Raw genomic sequence first — 24,264 nt, 5'->3', positions numbered from 1 at the left:
TACTGAGTTAACTTTTAAGGATTTTAAGCTGCAGGCTGTACATAGAATCACATTGAACACACTTCAGACAGGCGGTGCTTATTTTCATATAACATGGGGATGTTATGATAACAAAGGCTCAAGGATGAGTGCTTATCAAGTTTCTTGGAAATTATCAAGTTTCAGGGGAATCCTGAATGCACCCTGAAAAATATGAAGGAGAGAGTGAAAGTCTTTCGGTGTGTAGAGCTGCTGTTCCATGTAACCGTCTACTTTGTGCTAGAAATGTCTTGACATTTCCTCATATGTGACCTGCAAGTTATACAAAGGTAGATGTAGCAGGCACATTAACACTCCCATACCTTCTGCTATGATTAGAACCTGTGACCTGCAGGCAGTGGCGTAGCTAGGGTGGGACGGTGGGGGCGGTCCGCCCCAGGCGGCACTATTTTGGGGGCGGCCAAAGGAATTCAGATAAGGCTCGGCTTGCTTTCGTGGACGTTCGGGGACGGGCAGAGAAGGAATTGGACTCGGGCAATGTCCTCTTCTTTTTTGTGCTGGCAGCTGTCCCCCCTCTCTTCCTATTTTTCCCTCTCTTTCTGTCTTGCTTCTCACTTACTGAAAACCGTGACTTGAAGAAATGGTTCACAACCTCTCTTTCCTTCTTTCATTTAGTTGCTTCTCTGTGAAATGGATCCAAAAAAGAAAAACACTCTTGCGAGAAATGCCCTTTTTCTGACATTTTTCTATTCCAAAGTGCAGCAGGATGGAGAGAAATAGAAGGTTATAAATATGAAAAATAAATACATAACTAAATAAAGCAAGACAGAGTGGTTGCAAAATGGCCAGGTTGGTTTTATTTACATCCAAATACATGAGCCTCACTTTACAGAGTTTGCCAGTGAAGCGCTACTTTTGTTTTCTCGTCTTTCTTTGAACAGCATTGTTGTTCCCAGATGGGAAAGTGTACCATTCCTGGAGGTACTGCAATACCTGGTTGATGGGTGGATTGGAAAACAAAATGTGCACCATGGCTCTGTGTTTATGGATGTGGTCTTTTTAAACCAGACTGCTTACGTTTTGTAAGGATATAAGCAATGGACATTGAAACTGTTCCCTTCAGGGCCCTCTAGTCATGTCCTTAACTTTTCAGGTAAAACCACTCGCTGATTTCTGAATAGCGAGTGAGAGATCGTTAAAGCAACCATGTTGTTTCTACTTACATTTCACATGCTTTACTTAATCTTTCATTCCCTATGAGTGGTTGCTTTAATTTTATTTTTTTGGCAGCATATTACTCTTATCAAGTGCATAATTTGAATTGAGCCACATCCAAGTGTTTATAGCGGGCACAATTAGGTTATAGCTGAAGATTGTGCGAGTTTCTCTCAGTGGGGAAGTATGGTGTTCAGTGGGGGAGAAGATGTGGCACTATGGCCCTAGCTGTCGAATTTGGAACTGGGGAACTGGGTTCAGCCTTCATGACCAGTCCAACAGACCACTCTACTGAGGGAGCACATTCCCATGCTAGACCTTAGAAGGCCCCACTAGACCTTAGAAGGCTTGATGTCTTAGCACAAGCAGGTGTACCCTAGTGGTGTCAATTGTGGGTTAACCTTGAAGGCCTGTCCACCACAATCCATACTGAAGTTCATCTCCAGTCTTGCGGGCAGGCCAACGAAGCGGCACACCCTAGAGCAACAGTGATCCAGTCGCTGTGACTCTGTCACTGAGGTCACATGAACCTTGAGCAGGTTAGGGCGATGCGAACGGTGTGACCGCACTGGGTACCTATTTCGGGTGGGTGCGTAGTGTTTGCAAGTATATTATGGTTTAAAAATAACTTGCTGCCTCCTTCCTGGCCTCCAGCAATTTACAGAAACAATAAAAATGTCATGATAACTTCGGTGATTAATGTTCTTCCTAGAGAGAGATCGGAGTTTTGTCTAGTGGAAGGGTTGACTCCTGGAAAGGTAGCACAGAGGGTTAATGTGCCTGCTGCAAAGAACATGTACCATGCAGATCACAAAGTGCACTGCTTTAATGGGGGGACCATGATGAATGGTCATTTAATGTCAGCTGTAGATGTTGGATCCCTGAACAGAGTCATGTTTGTGCATGTTTGCATTGTGCTGAGGGGATTACCAGGTAATTATTCACGCAGCTCTCTGATGGATGTCACATGCAGTTTTTCTGAGTCCCCAGATAGATCATGCAGTCTGTGTGTTCTCTTTTGTACTGCCAGTCACCGGTGTATTCAACTGTGTAGCCTTGGACCGTGTCATGTATGTGCATGTAACTTGCATGATCGAGGTAACTCTTAGCGGGGACACTACGTGTCTCTCGGACCTCTTTCAAGTGCTCGCCGTCCTTTTTCCCCAGCAATCCCGCCTCCCCAGGGGCGGTAATCTGAGGGATAGCCCTGAGTGTCACAAGCTCTAGCCACGCCTCTGCCTGCAGATTGCAAACAGAACTCTGCAGCAGGCGCATTGACCCACTAATGTTTTTTAAGTCACTGCGTATCCAGCTGTATAAGCTTTCATATTATTGTACATAGTATTATTGTATGCAGCTATCTGTGCATCCATAGTTTAGCCCTGACACCCTTTATGCAATTGATTGCTATTCCATCATGCAACCATAGCCAGACCAAGGAGACACAGGAGTTGTTCCCACAGTAGTCGGTCTTTTGGCATACTAACTCTAGTGTGCTGCTGCCAGTGATGTAAAAGACGGTAATGGGCACCCCTGAAGGATATGGTGAGGGACCCCTAAATATCTACATTTTAACCGTTCAGCTGTAGTCTTGCGTAGAATGTATTGAAAACTTTATTTTAGAGTGTTTATGTAGGCTGTGTTCTATATTCTAAGTATTTATGTAGAAGGTTTAGAATGTTGGGGAGAAAGAGAGATCAAGTGCTGTGTTAGCTGCGAGGTTGTTCTACAACAAAAAAAGATTTCACTTCAAAGTACTTTTGTGTGAAATAGTTACTACACCAGTATTAGGATGTTTCCTCATTCTCTCCGCATGCAAATAGCCTCAACAACCCTCAGCTGACAACATAGTTTGCAAAAAATAAATTATGTAATTCACGAGGAATGGGAAGAAATGCTTTCTTTAGGAAAACAATACTGACCAAAGCATGATGGGTCTTAAATATGAACTTCACATAAAGATTCGGTTGTCTCCTCTATGGATCTCTTTTGAGCTCTTGCACTGTCTCTTGCAAGCTCTAACTCCCAATTTCACTTAGATACGCTTTGCACTCACACAGACACACACAATATCTAACACACACGCATCTACTCTTCAACAGAAAAATACACGCACACAATTACATGGTTTCCCACAGACTTTCTCATCATCATCATCATAATGGTTATTTCTGGGTATTTACCCCATAAAACATGTACATACGTAAATATTGCAATAAATAAGTAAAAATAAGTGTTGCTCATACATATCAAGACGTACAATGCAGATTAATCACTTAGGATGTTGGTAAATTGATAACATTAACATAATCGTGAAGAAATGAGCTTTGTAAAGTAAAAACCATCTTATCGGTCATTCATAACTGTATGTTAAAGAATAAAATCCATTAAAAGTATATATAGATCAAAAGATGTCAAATTTATCTGCAGAAATACAAAGTTATAAAAGGTTTACAATTATTGCGCGAGTTAATAAAAATACCTCCTATACTTGTATGTTAAATACCTAAATGATTACTATAGGGTTGTTATTTTATAAGTAATACCCCATCCGTTTCCTCACTAGCCAAACGGCGTAAATATCTCGGCTTACCGAATATACAATAGCCAAATTGGTATTTGTCTGGAGTGTCCTAAAGGCAATTCGATATTGCTTAACCCAGGTTCTTCTTGCTCTTTTATACAATGGACAAAAGAAGAACAGATGTTCAACATCTTGTATAGAGTCCCTACAGGATGGACAAACAACCTGGGTGTCCTGATTGGATTTACATTTGCTAGAAAAGTGCCTGCCTGCAAGGTTCCTATTCTAAGTTTAATATATAAAGTGTGAGTATGATAAGATCTTATAGAATCCATGAAAGTTTCAATTGCTGTTGTCAGTTTGAAGGATAAGAACCCCACAGTAAGGCTTCCTGAACTAACAATTCTATGATAGAGCTCGATTGTGTGTGCCCAATATGCCAATTTGACAGCAACTCTTGTTCGGCTCATTGAAAAAAGATCACTCCTTATTTTTTCCATGCTTATGGTCAATGAGGTAGATTGTATGTGGTGGAACCAAGAGACGGTATTTGAATTATCCATGTGCAAAACCTTGATTAGGGTTTTCTTGTAAGAATCTAATTCTGGAGATGTCCACATTCTGTTCCCAAAAATTAATGGTCTTTAAGCAGCTATATCACCTATACGCTTTAACCCTGTGCCAAAAAATACTTAGACTCTGGGTGTACTTTGGGGTAGGCTGGCTAAAGATTTCATAAAGGTATTCTCTTTTACTGTCAGCTCCTTCCATGCCCCCAAATTTCAGCCCTGTACAATGCAGCACTCTGAACTTTGGCCCGAAAAATCTCAATAACTGCTGACATCGATATTGGAGTAGTTATTTTATATCTTTTAAGTAGCCAGAGATGCCATGTAACAAAGTGATGCTACTCTTAGATCTAACCTAATGCAGAGATAGTTGAAGCTGTCGAACCTCTGCAAAATTGAGCCCTTCATCTTGAAGTTCCCTTTGAATGTCTTATGAGGGTTGGAAAGAATACATTTAGTTTGAGCAGTGTTTGCCCCCAGACACCTTTTATCACAAAAGGCTGTGATTTTGTTTAACAGGTTTTGTAACCCCATGGGTGTTCAAGAAATAGGAGGGTGTCATCGGCGAACAAAAGTGCATGTATAAGACTGCTGGATAATCTTGGTGAGTCTCACAGGTATAGTCATTTAAGAAGTCTAACAAACCATTATTGTAAAGGAAGACTAAGGTTGGAGCCAGTACACAACCCTGTCGAACTCCTCTCTCAATTGGTATTTGTTTTGTTAGCTCACCTATAAATCCTTACCTTACTTGGGCCTAATTTGCTTCATGTAATCTCACGATGATATGTAGCAAAACCGAGCAAAGGCCCATTGATCTTAATGTTAACCATAACTTTTATCTAAGTACTTAATCAAATGCTGCCCGAAGGTTATCGAAAGCCACATATAAGTGATCTTTTATCAATTCTAGATATTTCCAACAAATTAAAGTAAAATGTAGTTTCTGATGAACCGTGCTTACTTTAATACGGAAGATAGCTTGTAAAGGAAAGAGAATCTTGTTGACACTTATCCATGCTTGTAAAGTGTCTAGCACCTTCTGCATGTTGTCTATCAAACATAGGGCGGTAGTTGTCTGGGTTACCCCTGTCTCCTGTCTTGTAAATTAGCATAACCTCAGCCCCCCAACAAGAAGCTAGTATACAGCCCCCTTCCATTATTCTGTTTGACAGTTTATAAATGTAGGGGCACCCTTCAGCTAGCTCAGATCTATAAAGGTCGATGAGTAACCCATCAGTGCCACAGGCTTTCCACTGGTTTGTAGCATGCTGGAACTCATCAGTGGATGGATTTGACAGCCTCAGAGGCAGGTTTGTATACAGCTTTTAAGTTAGCAAAATGTTTTTCCCAAAGATGTGGAGGGATAAAGTACTCCAAGGTAGTGCTAGACAATGCACTCCAGTGGGCTACCATGTGCCAAAAGTCTTCAGCATTTCTAGTTTTAGCTGCAACCAAAGTATCCTCCGAGATTGTATCTATTTATTCTGTTTAGAGTTGGAGATGATTTTCTTGTAACTCCCTGTAGTTTCCCTTATCTTCCTAATATCACCCAGCTTGACGGCCTTAGCTAATTCTGATCTGGCCTTTCTATAGTTGGCATTGAACCAAGGAGAAATTTTTGAATCTATAGATTATTACCTTTTGGTTTCATCTAAGCATAGGGATTTTAACATATTAAATAACCTGAGTTGATTTCCATAAAAGATTCATCTGTAGAGGGGGTATCACTCGTAGGACTAAGAGTTAGATTGAATGCTTTGTAGATTTTAGTCATTATGTGAGGATTGGAAGAGAGTTTTGGCCACTTAACAGATCTCCAGCTAGTGCCTAAAGTCGGAGCAATCTGTGATCTACTAAGAATACTGGCTTTACTGGAAAGGAGTTTGATACTTATGGATAAGATTAAAGGATATGATTGCTTCCAGGTTTGGTATGAACACAAAAATCTTTCATAGCATGCAATATCTCCAGATCTAGTAATATGTAATCAATCAAGCTATTACTCCCCACCTATGGAAAGTATATTCACGATGGCCGACTGAAATAGAATGTCTGTTACTAGCATGCATGCCATATTTCAATGTAAAAAACTTGAGTTGGATAGCATAGGTAGACCATTTTTGAGGGGTTTTACATCTAAACAAACTACACCCCTAGCCACATCTTCAAAATCTGTTATAGAGTCAATAAAGGCTAAAGATTAAAAAAAAAATAATGTCTCCTCCAGTAATTAATGGTGAATGTGATTGTCCATTCCACAAATGACGATTTATCTTGGCCAGTATGAGAGATTTTTCACCTACTCCAACAGAACCATTATATAAACTGTTACACCATTTATCCTCTTTACAGTCAAACCATTAATGTCAGGGCAATCAATCGGCAGTTAATGAATAAGCAGGTTTAGTGAAAATTGTATCCAGATTAAGATGTCTCCAGAAGGATGTCTCGCACTGGAGGGAGTGATTTCACAGCCATAATTCGAAAACCAGAGATGTCAAACCACTGTCAACCACATTTGTTGCAACATAATCAGGTAAAAACACGTTAAAAAGTTTAACCATTCCGGATCAACCAGTTTGGTGCATAACCTAGCTATATTCCATATTAATATATGTAAGCTGGGCATGCATTCTTGGCCTGATAGCAAAGGGGTAGCAGAGTTTAAATAATTGCTACTGTGATCATTTATGGTACGTATGATCAGAGGGTGAGACTCCAATTTCAAGAAATCCTTACTGGCAGTTTTACGTAAACCATGGTCATGAGAGTTGGTTGAATGTACAGGGTCCAAAGACTGAATCTGAAAGGTAGCATTGTCCAAAGTGGCAGAAAGTGGTGAGCTACTTATAACAGTTGTTTCATCCGCATCTCTCATTCCATGATGACCAGTATTGAGTCAGTCCTCCTTCAATCAAAGCAGGAGTGGAAGGGCCCAATAGAGGGATATCCTTGTGAGGGTCTACATTTTTCCATGGATTTGTTCCAGTCTAAGGTGTGTTGGTATTCACCTGGTATCCCTCTTTATATTGACAAGAGCTAGAGCCAGCCACATTTTCTGAGTCACAGAGCCTTGGATTTCCCTTAAATTGGATGTTTTAGCCCATTGGCGGAAATGATCTGTCTCCCATTGCTATTAAACCTCCCACTAAATCAGTGCCATTGAGTATTATCCTGATCGTGTCAAGCTTCTTTAGCTTAAGAGGCAGACGATAAGGGGTAATTACGTCTTTATGGATTACAGAGCAGCACTTCTGTTTAGTATGTATCCAATGGATTGTTTTGTTGATGAGAGATTCTTTACTTTCCCTTTGACCTGGTTTCAATTTAGGTACATTAATCAAGTAGTTTATAGCTTTTCTATCGGAGAATGCCTGCTTGCTTTATGGGCCTAGGTGGTCGGAGAGGTGTCCAATAGACGTATATGGATTACTTCTATGGGCTGCTCCCTTATATTTGGAACAGGAAGTTGCCCCCCCCCCCCATTTTGACTTGCGAGTAGTCGGGGTAGACTGCACAAGGTAGGCAATTGTTCAACAGAGTCTATAGTAGACTTTCTGTGATCTGTTTATTGCTCTGTTGTTTTTAAAACTGTACACTTTGTTATATTTTGGGGCAGAAAAATCTGTTTTTAAATGAAATACTGAAATAGTTCTTTAGCGCCGAACCGAGCATTTCCGGGGCTGTAACTAGGTTACTCCCCTCATTGACTTTCATCCAATTGGAGGGCGGGACGTCAGCTGGGAGGGGGCGGAGCCCTGACGCCGGCACAGGCTTTAAATCCGTGCCTGGGGCGCGAGCGGTTGTCTATAGTAGACTTTCTGTGATCTGTTGATTGCTCTGTTGTTTTTAAAACTGCACACTTTGTTATTTTTTGGGGCAGAAAAATCTGTTTTTAAATGAAATACTAAAATAGTTCTTTAGCGCCGAACCGAGCATTTCCGGGGCTGTAACTAGGTTACTCCCCTCATTGACTTTCATCCAATTGGAGGGCGGGACGTCAGCTGGGAGGGGGCGGAGCCCTGACGCCGGCACAGGCTTTAAATCCGTGCCTGGGGCGTGAGCGGTTGTCTATAGTAGACTTTCTGTGATCTGTTTATTGATCTGTTGGTTTTAAAACTGCACACTTTGTTATATTTTGGGGCAGAAAAATCTGTTTTTAAATGAAATACTGAAATAGTTCTTTAGCGCCGAACCGAGCATTTCCGGGGCTGTAACTAGGTTACTCCCCTCATTGAGTTTCATCCACTTGGGGGGCGGGACGTCAGATGGGAGAGGGCGGAGCCCTGACGCCGGCACAGGCTTTAAATCAGTGCCTGGGGCGCGAGCGGTTGTCTATAGTAGACTTTCTGTGATCTGTTTATTGCTCTGTTGTTTTTAAAACTGCACACTTTGTTATATTTTTGGGCAGAAAAATCTGCTTTTAAAAGAAATACTAAAATAGTTCTTTAGTGCCGAACCGAGCATTTCCGGGGCTGTAACTAGGTTACTCCCCTCATTGACTTTCATCCAATTGGAGGGCGTGACGTCAGCTGGGAGGGGGTGGAGCCCTGACGCCGGCACAGGCTTTAAATTCATGCCTGGGAAGGCGCGCCTAAGGCAAGCCCGTCTGCGCTCGTCCACGCCCGACTGGGGCAGGGGGCAGGTTACTCTGCTCAGAAGTGCAGGTACTCCGCGGCTAGCCTTGAAAACTTGGCTCCCAAAGTACTACATTCTCTTGAAAGTGATGTAGTACAAAGATTGCAGAGGCTGGAGATATTACATCCTAATCCCAGACCTCATACCTTTGTCACAGTTAAGGAGGAACAAATTATAAGTCCAATGAACCCGCCCATATCTGTAGTGAATACTGGCCAAAATAAGTGGCGATTTCAAGATCTTAATATGAAGTATCTTAATACGCGCTCTATGGTTAAGCACCAACTTGAAATCTTCCATATGCTGACTACTGATTCCCCTGATTTGCTATTTTTGACCGAAACTTGGCTCACAGAGGAATCCTCGCCTGAGATCCTTGCAGCTCTTCCGGAAGATTATTTGTTTTATCATACCGACAGATTGCCTGGAAAAAGAGGAGGTGGAGTTGCGGCGGTTGTAAAGAAAGCTTTGCATGTCTCCACTTTGCCTCACCTTGATCTGCCATCTGTCGACTCATTGGTAATTAAAGTGGACCTATTTAATAGTACCCTCCTGTGTGTGATACTATATAGACCCCCTAAATATCTGCCTAATTTCCCCAAAGCTTTAGCTAATCATATTGCGTCCCTGTCGACAGACTATGGGAAAGTTTTGGTTGCTGGCGATTTGAACTATTGGCCCAATGAAATAGATGAGGGAACTTTGTCTAAGGAACTCACAGAGTTGCTTACTAGTCTTTAATTTCATTCAGCATGTTTGCACCACTATGCATAAAGGAGGCCACATTCTCGATCAAGTATGGTCTACCAATGTCATTGTACGCAAGTTAATTATTCTTCCTTGTGTTTGGTCAGATCATTATATTATTAGTTTTGGAAAATTTCCGACCGATTTCTTTACTTCAGTTTCCGGCAAAATTGCTGGAACTCACGTGGCATCTTGCCTTAGTTCCTTTTTGGACGATTCAAAGTTTCTGAACATTTATCAGGCAGGTTTCCGTCCTGCTCACTCCACAGAATCTGTGATCGTATTTGTCCTGGATGATCTCAAAGGACAGGCTGACATGGATTATAATCAGGCTTTAATCCTCCTCGGCCTGTCCGCGGCATTTGACACCGTGAACCACACAATTTTGTTGGATCGCATTGCCGCGGTAGGTCTTGGAGGGCTGGCACTTGATTGGTTTAGGTCCTTTTAAAAAAATCGTAAACAGTCGGTGTGGCTGTCATCCTTTAAATCCAATATTGTTGTAATGAGTTGCGGGGTTCCGCAGGGCTCCTCCTTGTCGCCGATTCTTTTTAATATCTATATACGTCCTCTTATTTTGAGTCTTCGGCAGAGGGGGGTAAAAATCTTTAATTATACTGACGATATACAGCTGATTTTTACCTTGGAGAACTCCAGCGAATGCAGAGATTTCATCGGGGATTCGATGGTTTTTATAAAGACTTGGATGGATAAGAGTCAATTAAAACTAAATTCGGAAAAAAATGAAATAATTACTCCGTGCAACAAAATTATCCATTGGGCACCCTTTTATTGGCCACCTGAGCTAGGTGTGGCCCCTACTCCGAAATCATCGGTTAAGAGCCTGGGTCTTTATATAGACTCTGACCTGTCCATGAGTACCCAAATTAATGCAGTTACCCCTGCTTGCCTTATTCAGCTTCGAAGATTGTGTAAGATTAGACGTATTTTCAGCAGAGAGGCCTGCATTCAAATTGTGATTGCTCTTGTCCTTTCCAAGTTAGATTATGGAAATGCCCTTTATCTTGGCATCCCTTTATACCTTAGATATCGGCTCCAGATGATTCAAAATCAGGCAGCTAGACTTATCTGTCTTAAGGATAGAAGATGTCATATTACCCCGCTCCTTAAAGATCTTCGTTGGCTCCCAGTTGAGCAGCGTGTGCTGTTCAAAACTGGTTGTATACTTTTCAAAGCTATCCTAGAAATTGGCCCTAGGTTCATTATTTCTTGTATTGAAAAACATCGGCCTGAGCGCAATTTGCGTTCTAGGTATCTTAATCTTTTGGAGGTGCCCAGAATTAAACGGAAAAGAATGGGCTCTCTTATCTGGGCCCGCAGTTTTGGAATTCTTTGTCTAACCACATCAGACAGGAGACAGACTATATGCGGTTCAGGAAGGTTTTGAGAACCTAGTTGTTCTCTTCAGTTTTTAATTAGGTCTTCTCTTCTTTGTTTCCTCTTTTTCTGCTTAGACTCCCTAGCGCCAAGAGACCTGTTGGTGTATGTGCGCTTATATAAGTTCCCAAATAACATAACATAACATAACAGAGATCCGCCATGAATTTCGGGGACACACTAGTTTTCTCTTATTACCACTGAGCATGCTCTCCTATCTCCCATTAATGGCACTAGCTTCCCGATTCATCACTAGGTAGTCATTTAGACCACCTATGCTCGGAGGAAGTAATTTGCTTGAAGTGTTTGTGGAATCAGGGCTGTTACGTTCATAGTCCAGTCCTCTTAGTGGGCTCTTCGTTTGCGAGTCAGGATAACTTGTGGGCCCCTGGCATGTGGAAGGCAGAAAACCTCTACATATAATGTCCTGTCAGTCACGTAACTTATGGGTCAACAAGAAGATTACTTTTTTATTGAAGTGAGCTCAGAGATGATAAGATGGTCTTTGCTTCTAGTGGGCCTGGGGAGATATCTTCTTCCACATGAGCCTTTTTTGACTCGATTGAATCTGATAGGCTGGGCTGATTTATATAATCAACAGTGTGGCACCTGCAGTCAGAATCAGTTTGTTAAAATGACCCTCTCTGTAGGATGGTTTTCATTGAACAGAGGCCATCATTGGCAGGTGCAGTAGAAAGTAACGTTCCAGCCCTAAAAGATTCAAGGAGCACTGAATTCTCAGCAGTGCAAGAAGAGGAAACCGCTGGGCAGTATTTAAGGGTGGAAGGTACTTTCCCTACAGGGGCACTTTTCCCTTTGCCAATGCCAATGTTAAGGCACTTACCTCACCCACATCCCGGGACGGCTACATCAGAAGGTGGACTGCATTGTGGCTGCTGTTTAAACTAGTAAGCCCCGCTGCTCCCATGTTACTTCGTTTTTGGTCCTATATGAGACTGTTTTAGTACGTCTAGATTACCACACTGTTTCATTTTTCATTTTTTTTTATTCGCTTAAGACTTGCTGATTACTTGACTTTGATATACTGCTGAGCTACTTTGTCAGAATATGGGGAGAAGAAAGGCAATGGATGCCCCCCAACCACCATTACTGTCAAGGTTCTTAAATCAGCAAGACGTGGCTTAGAAACCTGCACTTCATGAGACATTGATGACCTAATTGTGAAGGTCGAGGACATTTTGAACAAGGAAAGGAAACAATTCCCAGGTCCTATGAAAATCACACACTTTTGTTACAACTTCCATGCACCTTTTGTACACTGTTGAGTCACATACATGCACACAATCTGTTTTACACACGTACACACAAGCATCTTAAGGGAGAGACAATGGGTTAGAGGAAGTCATGAAGTAAAAGCTCCAGAAGTATACGCATATTTCAGCATACTATGTCTTCATAAGAGGTGTAGTGTAGTTCCTATATCCCTGATAGGCTCTGCGCATTGGAATAATATACAGTATAGATTTGACATAGGACTGAGGTCAGTATGTCTCTATCGAGTACATTAAACTTAATTACTTGTGTGTGCCAGCTAACTCAGAGGTCACTAGAAACTTCTCAAATATACAAGAAGGGATTAGTTTCTAACAACCACATAAACATGACAACTTTGTTTCCCTTAGAGTCGGAACAATCTCAGAACCGTGGAAACAATAGATAACAGTTTCACTCAGTCAATCGTGCATGCTTCGTTTCTACAGAGTTGCACAGAAATAGAGACGGGCGTTTCAATAAAAAGGGTTTATTGAACAGTCTTATTTCTCATGCAAGAGATATGAACTGCTACAATCGTAAGACAGGCTGCGAAGTACAATATGTACAGAGTTAGCAGTAAGATAAAATAATACTCCAATAGCATGGTTTGTAGCTATGACATATATTAATTAAAATACATACATAAATAACACAGGCTAAAATGTGGATACTCATCTGATGCTTCTAAATAGTTCTACCCCAGTGTACCTAACCTAAGTGTAGTATGAGGTAAGAAGTAGGTGATGTTTTCTAAAGTATAGCTAGCTATAGCTATAGTTTTAGTTTTTTCCAAGAGGTGCCAAAAGTTTCTCTAAGTTCTAGTCTGCTCCATACCTTAGAATGTGTGAGGTTGGAATCTCTTTTCCGGGACTCGATATCTAACACCCAGCAAGGGGAGTCAGAAACACTGGAGCTGGATTCTCTGCGTCAGGTCAGTGCGTCAGGCTGGAACTCAATTTCCTTCCAAACTTGTCATGGCGAACCGCAAGTAGGCAGTCGAGCTGGATTGTGCCGGAACCGTGGTTTTCCAGGGCAAGTGAAGGTATATTTATACCTTGAAGGTGTTTAGGAATGCCTGTATTGACGTAAAAGTCGGGCATCGAAATGTCATATATGAACCCCAAAGGAATAGATGTTCATGCATAATAAATGAGTTCTTGGAGAAATCAATATCCAAGCAAGGGAAATTCCTAAAGGCTTAAGAGTCTGGTTTTCCAAGAACTCGTTGTGACGTGGATGGACGGATGTAGGAGACCATGCCTGTATTTGGTTGGCATGGACAATGCCTAAATAAGGGCTGGATTTTTTATGCCTAAAAAAGGGCAATATGATTTGTACCTATATAAGGGCATAAATCAGGAAACCTATATACGGAATCTAAATCTACACACAACACCCACTCCAGTTTCGTATGAACGACATTACTAAATCCTAAACATACTAAACATCTCTAAAAAAGAATATCGCTTGATAATCGAAAACATGCTAAAACATATCTAAAAAGCATATGTCCTAAAAATGCATTACAGACCCATTGCTATGCATAAGGGGCTATACATATTAAAAGCATTGTTACATTCTAAGTACATGCGTGCATTGAAAATGCCAACAAGAATGAACCAGAAATATACACATATGATGAAATGGCTCATTAATACAGAAGAAAAAGGGCCAAAACCATGCCATATCAGGTTGACACAAATCAATTGTTGATGTGACAAGGTGGCATAATGTCCCTGGAAGATTTTCAAAGAATTCTGTTCTCTATGAATAGTTCTACTATAAGTTAGATTACTGTGCCAAAAAATTAAAAAAATACAAATTTGGAAAAAGAAAATTAATCATAGAAATAAAAAGTTCCAAAGTTAGTCCCTTGTCTGAAAAGAATGAAGGCCAAATTCAGAGTCTCATCGGAACACTGTGTGCCTGAATCAAAAGTCAGTGTGTGGGCCTGGAGAAAACATGAAATCTTCTATTTCTGCAGACAAAAATTCATCTACCGTTGTAGGTGAAAGTTGGAATACCTCATTTAGAAGATTAACTGCACATAGATGTGAACTATCACCTTCAGCATTGGTCGCATCAGCAATGTTCAAATCGGATGTAATCTGCGTGCCTGTTGTTTCCTCATGTACCTCAGCAGTAGCAATTTGCGTCTGTGAGATCTCAATGAATGCCGTCATCAGGATTGGTAGCCGCTGGGGACAACACAGAGCATGGGCCGTTACTAGGTCCAGCAGAGTATCGATATCCGTAGGCATGACTGATGGGAGTGTTAGACAGATGTGTAGCACGCATTCTTCACCGCAGATCAGGCAGCGTAGAACAGGTAAGATGCAATCTTGCCAGATTGGTCTGAATGACAGAAACCATGTGGTGTTTAATTCTCGTAGACGAGGTAAACCCAAAATTTGGACGATGCGCTCACGACACTTCATCTTCAATAGAGCTCTCTCTGTGCTGCCTGGAGTGACGCCGCTGATTTGGCTTGCCATATCGTAGCAATAGGAGCAAAAATAGGATACCTGCAACGAGTGCTAAAAGTAGCGGCAGTCCGCCAAACACAGAGTGCATGAAGTTTGGAAAAATTCCGAGGACTGCTTGAAAAGGTGCTAACAGTCCTGCACATACGTTCTTAAATACATGTACAATACCACTTGTATCAGACATGTTTAAGATACGACCTAACATTTCTGAGAAATGCACAGGGCAGTTTGTATACCAAAGGGTATGTATCTCGGCAGAAGTCCTTGCCACTTATAGATCATAGGTTTCTTTGGCCGAGGTCAGGTGCACTGTTTTTTGTAAAAGAATGGCTTTCATTCTGCTTAGAGTATCAATTCGTATAGAAGAGATGTTCAGTGAAGGCCATAGAAGCGACTCCCTGACTGTCTCTATTTGTGGAAACAAGGCCTGCATACAGCAATTGACCCTGGATGTAACCGTTACTAGATATGGGATACCTGGCAACATGCCACAGCAGCTGTGATCATTCAACATAATGTAACTCCCATTAGAAAGTTGGCCAAAAATTGGATTAATCACTGCAGCCGGTGAACCTTGCAGGTGACAGGATAAGTTTATAGTGGAACCCTCACAGGCCCCGTGTAAGTTAATACCCTGACAAAGGAGAGAACCGCTTAGTGTGTGTTCACAGTTTTCACCGCTAAGAAACACTTCACGTTCCCCATTCCAACATCTATGTGTGTAAGGTAATTCCCAAGATGTCTTGATGTATCCTTTACCCAACCTTTCATGGCTGCCTACTGGTATATGTTTTAGGCAATACTGAAAATGGAATGTTGTAACAGGCAGAGTAATTTTACCATGTATGATCCACTCAGTAGCTGGTTTTTCTGCCACCGTGAATGGTAATTTTTCCAGTTTTTTCAATGCTCAGCATAGTGTAGTCTGCTCCCCTTTGTGCTAGTCTGATCTGTTTATCAGTGAGATTGAATTCTGAAAACAGCGACGTAGTATTGTTTAAACGCCAAGGCACATAGCCTGCACGCACGTTTTGTAGCGTCCAGCCTAATAGCATGATAGAACGTAGTTGGTACTGACCATGTTGCAACATGACCAAGTCTTGTTCCATAATGTCTATGACAGAAGACACAATGCTGTCCAATGAATATATTCTGGATGACAGAGTCGTTAACCCATTGTCTACTATACAGAGAGTTTTCTCTAAATTAATCAATCAATCAATTTCTCGTATTCGTTCTACAGTCTCTGCTTGGGTAACCTTTCATGCTTCATTATAAGCAGCGTAGATACCGGCATATATGAAACGTTTTTGATGCGGTTTTCTTGGTCCTAGCAAGAATTCCCTAAGGTCTGCGCCTTCTTGAAGTAAAGTTAAGTGTTGTTTTACATCCTTCAATGTAGCTTTCTGTAGCCAATCAAGGCATAGTTTCCCTACACTGTATGTTGTTACTACCCCTGGACGCTGTCTTTGAACATAGCGTGGGTCTGCCTATTGATAGTGAAACCCTGTGTTTTATTCAGGAATCGATCTTGACAGTTGTTTGTGTCTGTGGGCCAGAGCAACCATTTTTCTGTTTTGATGCAAAATATTATGTACGTCGACCTCCCCCCGTGTAGTGCTATTACTGGCAGGTATAGGTATGTCGGTGTGTTCATGTCTTTGATCCTGGCTAATCCAAGGCAAGACGTTTGCTGGACAGTGTCATTCAAAAACATAATTTGCTCAGGGATGATACAGGCCCTAAATTAAGCTTCTACCCCCTGTACTCGCCAATCTTTTGTACCCCAGACAGTCTTTGTCTCAATATTGTCTTTCCAAAAGTCGAAACCCTATCTAGACAGTTGGGCAATGAATGAATAAATCTGTTTCGTATTGGTTAACATATTTTTCGTTCCTGTCTTGTTCACATTTTTAAAGTAAAACGTTTCTGGTTTAGACAAATTGTAGCCTGAAAAATATGGAAACTTCATTGCAAAAACCCTTTGGAGGTGTAGGACAATGTTCCCATTGGTTATACATAAATACATTTCTATGTGTTGCAGATTTATGCAAGAAATGATGACCATAGTGGTTATAACAACACATTTGTTCATAGTCCGATGAACCCTCTAAATATTCATGATCTGTGAATACTGTAGACATCTCTAGATCAGACATCATGTTATTAACAGTCTCGAAGTCCCAATCATCAGAAAAGGTACTATAGGTAATAAAGTCACTCAATGAAATATTAAATAAATGTGGAATCTTCAAAAGCTCAGACGGGCCAAAAATGTCATATTGAGTTTGGTCCCAAACTATACCATCATGTATAGGAACGGCTGTGATATTCACTGCTGACAAGTCTCTTGCTTCACGATGGGATGATTTGTGTGGCTGGAGAAGTAAGTTCACTATTTTACTTGCTGTGTCCATTTGAATATATCGTTCATTTATCAGCATACCCAGAGTTACTACCAGAGCTAACCAAAGTAGAAAGAAGAATATTCCCAAAACAATCCATAGTTCAATCCATGGTGAAAACAGATAAGTCTTTTTCAGGAGATGAAAAAAGTCTGTTGCTTGTTCTTTGAAAGTTATTTTTGCTGGCGTTGTTTCAGGTTCGCTTGGATCCTCAGAAAATGTATCAAAGTTCATGAAATAGCCAGAGGCAGTTCTGTCAATGGTTGGAATCGCATCAGCATTTGTTGAATTCGCTGGAACCAGTTGATCACTTGTTACTTCGTTGAAGACATGTGTATCAGGACGAACTGTTATTTGGGTTTCAAGAGGGACAAGTTCCATAGCTTTGTTGCTTAGTCCTTTACTTCTCACTGCAGAATCTTCAAAGGTGATGAGTCTCTCAGTTTGAACCTCTTGGATTGTAGACAGCGGAGTGTGTCTGCTACATTGGCGGAGTTCACTTGGCCTACTGCTTAGTATCGGCCACATAGTGTGGTTTGATCAGGTCAATGGACACAAATCTTTTCTCCTTTTTACCAGCAAGGGGCGGCAAAAGTACTGTTCTTGATCCATGGATTGCTAGGACACTGTAAGAAGGCCCAAATTCCTTTTTGTCCGTGATCTTTTCTCTGACTAGATCACCAAGCTTTGGGATCCAGAAAGGCCTTGCTGGGACGGCCGGTTTTCCCTCAGTGATGGTTGGCTTCAGGAGCACGTTGCTTTGTTCTGTTCTTAGTTCATTTAAGTCCTGTAAAACAGCCAAACGATCTTTGATATCAAATGTCTTATTTTCCATCACTGTGCCTTGCATATCAAGGTCCGGTGCCAACATTCTACTTCCAAATCGAACTTCATACGGAGTGACTCCCCCTAGAGAACTTCTTGGCAAGTTATTAAGTGCGCGCTGGACCCCATAAAGGTGTTTGACCCACCCATCACCCGAACCTAATACCCTAGCTGTTATAGACTGCTTTATGTCCCGGTTTTTTTTTTCCACAACAGAATTTCCCTCAGGATGGAATGGAGAAGAATACCGCAATGCTACGCCCAAACTGGCCATGGCTTCTTTGTAAGTTCGAGAGCTAAACACAGGACCCTGGTCAGAATATAGTGTGCCAATTGTGTATGTGCCGATGAAGACTCGCAAATCTTTTATAACAGTTCGAGCGTTAGCCAAGCGCTGAGGCCACATCCATAGGAACCTTGATTTAGTGTTTGTGGGATTGCATTTGCCCAAGAGGACGCCTGTGCGTAGATAGTCTAATGCTGTCTAATAATGGTGCTTGGACTGGGCTGGCTACGTTGTAGTCGGGTATCTGGTAGCATTCTGTACTGCGATCTCTATTGCAGTCTATGCAGTTATTGATGAAGATATGAATCAGCGTATTCATTCCTGGCCACCAGTACATCTCTTTTAGTTCTAAAATTGTTTTAGAGATCCCCTGATGTGTCAGACCCCCTCCCAGATGTGTTTCGTAAATCAAAGCCGCTCTTCGTTCCAAGTTTGGTATTACCCTAACCCCCAATCCAGGGATTCGAGCAAACGAAACATTGTTCGCATCAATTATATATGAGAATTTGAGTGACAGTTTCTTAGGTAACGCTGCACCACTGCCTCTGCTTGAAGCATTGACAGCCAGCATAATTTCACTGTCTATTTTCGTTTTTGAACGAGTGATTGCAGCTACGGAAGCAGTTTGCACAGCCCCTTTCGCGGCTTCATCAGCCAATGAATTCCCTTCAACGTGAACGCCATCACGTTGATGACTCAGCGTGTGTATCACGTGAGTCTTTTGTAGTCCTTTTCGTAACTGAACTATTTGTTCCCAAAGCATTTTATGCTTGATTGTGCCACCTTTTGCTTCTTTGAAATCATTTTGAAGCCAATTCTGTAAATATTCATTGTAAGATTGAACACAGTAAAAAGAATCGCACACTATGAGTGTGGGGAATTTGCGATCCGTGTCTTCAAGTGTCATCTTGAATGCTTGTAATTCAGCTCGCGGAGCTGTACAATCTCCTAGAAATTGCGTTTTTGTGACCATTGGTCTGAATTTGCCATCGCGCATACGACCTTTAACGATCGTGCATGCTGCACTTTAAGCTTATTTACTCCCCATAGCGGGTTGCGCAGATCCGTCAGTATAAATTATAAATTCATACTGATCAAGAGGGAGAATTTCAGTAGGCAGAGGACATTTGTGTTCGTATTGCAGGAATGCTTGTGTTTTCAAATAAGGATCAAAAACATATTCAACATCAGTTCCAGCAAGAGAATTAACCCATTGTATCCATCTTGGATGTAAAGCTTTTGCATTCGGAATGCTAGCTTTAGTAACTGCCTCTAAGGCTGGTACAGGAGTCACGACCATAATGTGTTTCCCCTGTACTAGGGCTCTTTATTTTTGCTACAGCGGTTTGAACTGCTGTCAGAATTTTTTCTGTATAAGTGAATTTCATTTTTGCTTGTGTATACAAGTGTGATTTGTATGCAGTGAGTACTTTTTCACCTTCGTTAAAAGTTAAGTAGGTCAATCCGCATTCACCCGGAATGATTCGGATCACTAAGTTGTGTACATTTACGCGTGTTTGCAAGTGTTTAGTTGCTGACATGTCTGTTTGAAGTGAACGCAGAATTTCTGTGAGTTCCTGTGACCAATGTGTGATTTTAGAATCAGGTTTGATTAATTCGTAGAGAGGTTTAACCCTTTCCGCGTAGTTTAGAATGTATGTTCTTCCAAAATTCCAGAAACCTAGAATCAATTGTAAGTTTTTCAGTGTTTTTGGAGGTTAGAGCAGCGCACATTTTTCTGAAAAGTTGGCTGCCAGGCTTTTGCCTTTACTTGATAGTTCATATCCAAGGAAAAGAACGTTGAGATGGGCAATTCTGGACTTTTTAAAGTTGAATTTGTAACCCTCAGAGGTGAAGCCCAATATAATAGTGTTCACCCTGTTCAAGTGTCTGTCCAGGTCATCGTCTGTCAGATATATATCGTCGACATATGACATTGCCTCGTCATCATAAATTTGTAGTAACTCTGTTACTCTTGCTGAGAATAACCCCGGGCTGTTTTTGAACCCCTGTGGTAGTCGACAAAATTGACTTTGCGTCCCCATTATGAGAAAGCGGTCAAATATCTAATTTCAGGTGTGATATTTTGACAAAAGAAACCATTTGAAATATCTAATGTGGTTTTGTACTTTTTACGCACAATGTTATTCAGTAATGCTTTACTGTGTGCATTTTGCACTGCAAATGTTTTACAACAAGAGTTTAGGGGTCTGTAATCCAAAACTAGATGATTATGTATTGTCTGGTTTGGAAACAGGAAACAAAGGATTGTTCATTGATGAGGTGGATGTTTCAATCACCCCCTGGTATTCAAGTTGATCTAAGATCTCCCTGACCTGTTTTTTAGCTTCTTGCTTAACTGGGTACTGCTTTTGTGCAGCTGTTTTTTTTTTAACTGGATTTTGTGGTGAGGTGAGTCCTCATCCCATCCTACATGATTTTTGTATAATGCTGGGGCTTGGGCCACTGCCCATTTCCTGGCATAAGTATATTTTAAATGTATTGGCACATTGTTGGAGAAGGCTGGCATAATGATGTATTCACCATGTGGGCACTACCTGACAAATTCTGGTGGCCAGTCTCGTTCTGCTAGAAGTATATCATAACCCCTTGAAAGATGCTCCCAAAAGAGTGCTTTGACTTTTCTTGATATGTCTCCCTCCATCCGGAGCGTTGGAGAACTAACCCTGGTATCTGCAGTTTCAACTTGAATGTCCTCATTCATGTCCACTGTCTCCAGAAGCCCCTTCAGGTTCTGGCGAACTACTGTAACTTCTGCTGCACTGTCCAACATTGTCTGAGCCCATTCTCTGTTCTTGAGTTGCGTTCTCAGAATCCTCGGCATGTCTGATCTTCAGACCTGCTACCTTCTTCTTTGAGAATTGAGTTTTTTTTTTTATAAACACTTTATTAGTAACAAAGACAGCAGCAGAAACAGATACATTGACAATGTAGAGATGTCCACCTATACCATAACCGCCCTTCCTCGGCCCCCCTCCACCACACTGTAGTCCAGTACGTCTGAGAATCATATTACGCCAATCGCCCCCTGCGGCATGCTTTTTACCTTTCTCCGGGCTAGGAGTCCTCCTGACTGTCGGCCAATCGAGACCATTCGCCCAGTGTGCTGTTGATCCCGTGCTGCCCCCATAAGTATCTGCTGTCTCTCTTTCCTGAGTTCTATCGTCGGAGAGATACATATGTTCCCTCTATACTTATTCCATTTTCCCCACTTGTGATCCCATTTTCGTGGGCACCCCCTCTCTTTGAACACCGTTTTCTCCGCTAGCATGGCATTATCCATGTCCTTGGCCCATTCTCTCAGTTTTGGTGTGGTATCTACTCCCCACCGCTGGGCAATGTTCCTCTTTGCTACACACCATCCCCTGTGGCCCACTCTTGCTCAATCTGCGTGAGGTCCGTCGCTACCCAGATATTAAGCAGTCACAACGAGGGTGTCGGGTGTATTGCCTTACCACATGCCCTAGCCATTTGTCTGGTGACATTGACGCAGTATCTCTGTATGTGTGGGCAGCCCCATCAGATGTGGAGGAATGTGCCCGTCTGAGCGCATGCGAGTCTGGCCGCCTATTGAGTCTGTGCAACAAAATGGCATCATAGTAAACCCTGTGTAGGACTTTAAGCTGCATCAGTCGAAGACGCATTGGGATAGCCACTTCTCTGGGCGAGGACAGTGCCTCACGCCAGTCCTCATCAGGCAGGACCCCAAGTTCTGCCTCCCAAGCCGCTCTGAGCTTAGACATTGGGTCTCCCCGGTTGTAAATCAGCTTGCAGTACGTAAGTGATATGGCCTTGCGGTTCATGGGGTCCAACAAGAGCCTATCTTCCAGGGGAGAGGAATCTGGAAGGGGTGCGTTTTTAGGTCGAGCCGATTCTATGGCATGGCTAATCTGTAGATAGCGAAATCCCTCCGATGGAGCTAACTGGTACTTGGCCTGAAGTTCCGGGAACGATGCCTTTTTCCCTTTCACCCACACGTCGCCCACCTTGGAAATTCCGATCAATTCCCACTTATCGAATCCCGCTTATGTACTGAGTTTCCCCAAGATGTCCGGTACCCATAGTGGGGTTGCTTTCGTTAGGCGTCCCCGCCATACCATCTGTTTCTGCGCCCCATGCCACACCTCCACCGTGTGCGCCGTCGGGCTGGTCAGTCTTAACTTCTTGTGATTGGTGTATAGGGCTCTGTTATATCCCCCCTTCCACATTAGCCAATGGTCCGTGCGGAAGCTCGGATCGTCATGTCTCTCGAACACCCAACTGTTTATGGCCGTCAATTGCGAGGCCTGGTAATACAGGCGCAGGTCTGGCAAACCTATTCCCCCATCGTACCATCCCATGGTTAGCTTAGCCAGTGCTGTGCGTGGCGGTTTATTGTCCCATAGCAAATCACGCACTGCGGCCTCGATCTGTGCAAAATAGGAGTTGGGGACCGGATTGGGCGTATTCTGTAACGCGTAGAGAAAGCGCGGTAGAGTTAGCATCTTGTATAGGGACGCCCTCCCCAGTAATGTGAGAGGGAGGGTCTTCCAATGTACCACATCCGTACGAAACCGCTGCAACACCCCCTGGAGGTTCCTTTCAGAGAACAACGCCATATCTGTGGTGATAAATATCCACAGGTAGAGGAAACCCTGGCGGGCCACCGGGATAGAGTAGCCTCGAGGACTTCGGGGAGGTTCTCCCCAAAGGGAATACATCTGGGATTTAGACCAGTTTATTTGATACCCAGAGTGTGCCCCAAATATATGGAATATGTGGAGTACCCGACGTAGCGAACGAGCGGGGGAGGCGAGGTACAGCAAGATATCATCAGCGTACAATGATATACGGTCCTCGTGCTCTTCTGTCCATCTCATGCCTCTAATCCCGGGATCCCCCCTTATCCAAACTGCCAATGGCTCAAGAACCAGAGCAAAAAGCAGGGGTGACAGTGGGCAGCCCTGCCTGGTGCCCCGGCCAAGGGGGAAGGAGGAGGATCGATGGTTATTCACCAAGACGTGTGACCTAGGTTGCGAATATAGCAGCTGAATCCATCTCTTGAATTTGGGGCCGAATCCAATTCGGTCTAGGACTGCGAACAGGTATTCCCATGCCACGGTGTCAAACGCCATACATGCGTTGAGCGCCAGCAGTATGGCCTCCTCCTCAAGGGTATGCACCCGCCCTATCACCCCGTTGACCCGGTGCAGATTACGCGCCGTATTCCGTCCAGGCATGAATCTAGACTGGTCCGGATGGAGTAGTCGGTTCGCCAGTAGCTTGGCCAATATCTTTGCCTCTATGGCGATCAGAGAAATAGGCCTCTATGACTGACACTCATCCACTGGCTTACCGGGTTTGTGGATGACCACAATAGCGGCTTCTCGGACATCTTCTGGTAGAAGGGCAAGCTCGCAGCTTTCAATATAGAGGTTGAGCAGGTGGGGTGCCAACGAAGAGGCCATAGGCTTAAGTAACTCTATCGGGATGCCGTTGGGGCCCGCTGCTTTTCCGACCGGACATCTTGGATGGCCTTATGGACTTCCTCAGTGGACAACTCAGCCTCTAATGCCCTACTGTCCTGCTCAGACAGACCCCTAACCTCGATAGTGGCCAGAAGGTCTGCCACCCACGCCGCCAGGGAGGCCTCCGGGGCTTCATAGACTGATTTGTAATGTCGGGCAAATGTTTCAGCGATCTCCCGTGGATCTGTGATCCGGGTGTCCTCAACCCCTTTGAGTGCACGCACCCAACGCGATGCCTGTTCCCTCCGCTCTAGCCAGGCCAATAGCTTTCCTGTACGGTCCCCTTGCTCATAAATCCGATGCCGGCTGGCCAACAATCTCCTATTTGCGTCCTCTAGTAATAGCTGTTTGTAGTCTTGTCGTTTTATGTTCAATAGATGTTGAGT

The sequence above is a fragment of the Triturus cristatus genome, chromosome 2_2 (genome assembly GCF_964204655.1).
Source record: "Triturus cristatus chromosome 2_2, aTriCri1.1, whole genome shotgun sequence".
NCBI classification, from domain to species: Eukaryota; Metazoa; Chordata; class Amphibia; order Caudata; family Salamandridae; genus Triturus; species Triturus cristatus.
The sequence above is the reverse complement of the archived record's forward strand: the minus strand, read 5'-3'. Positions refer to the sequence as shown.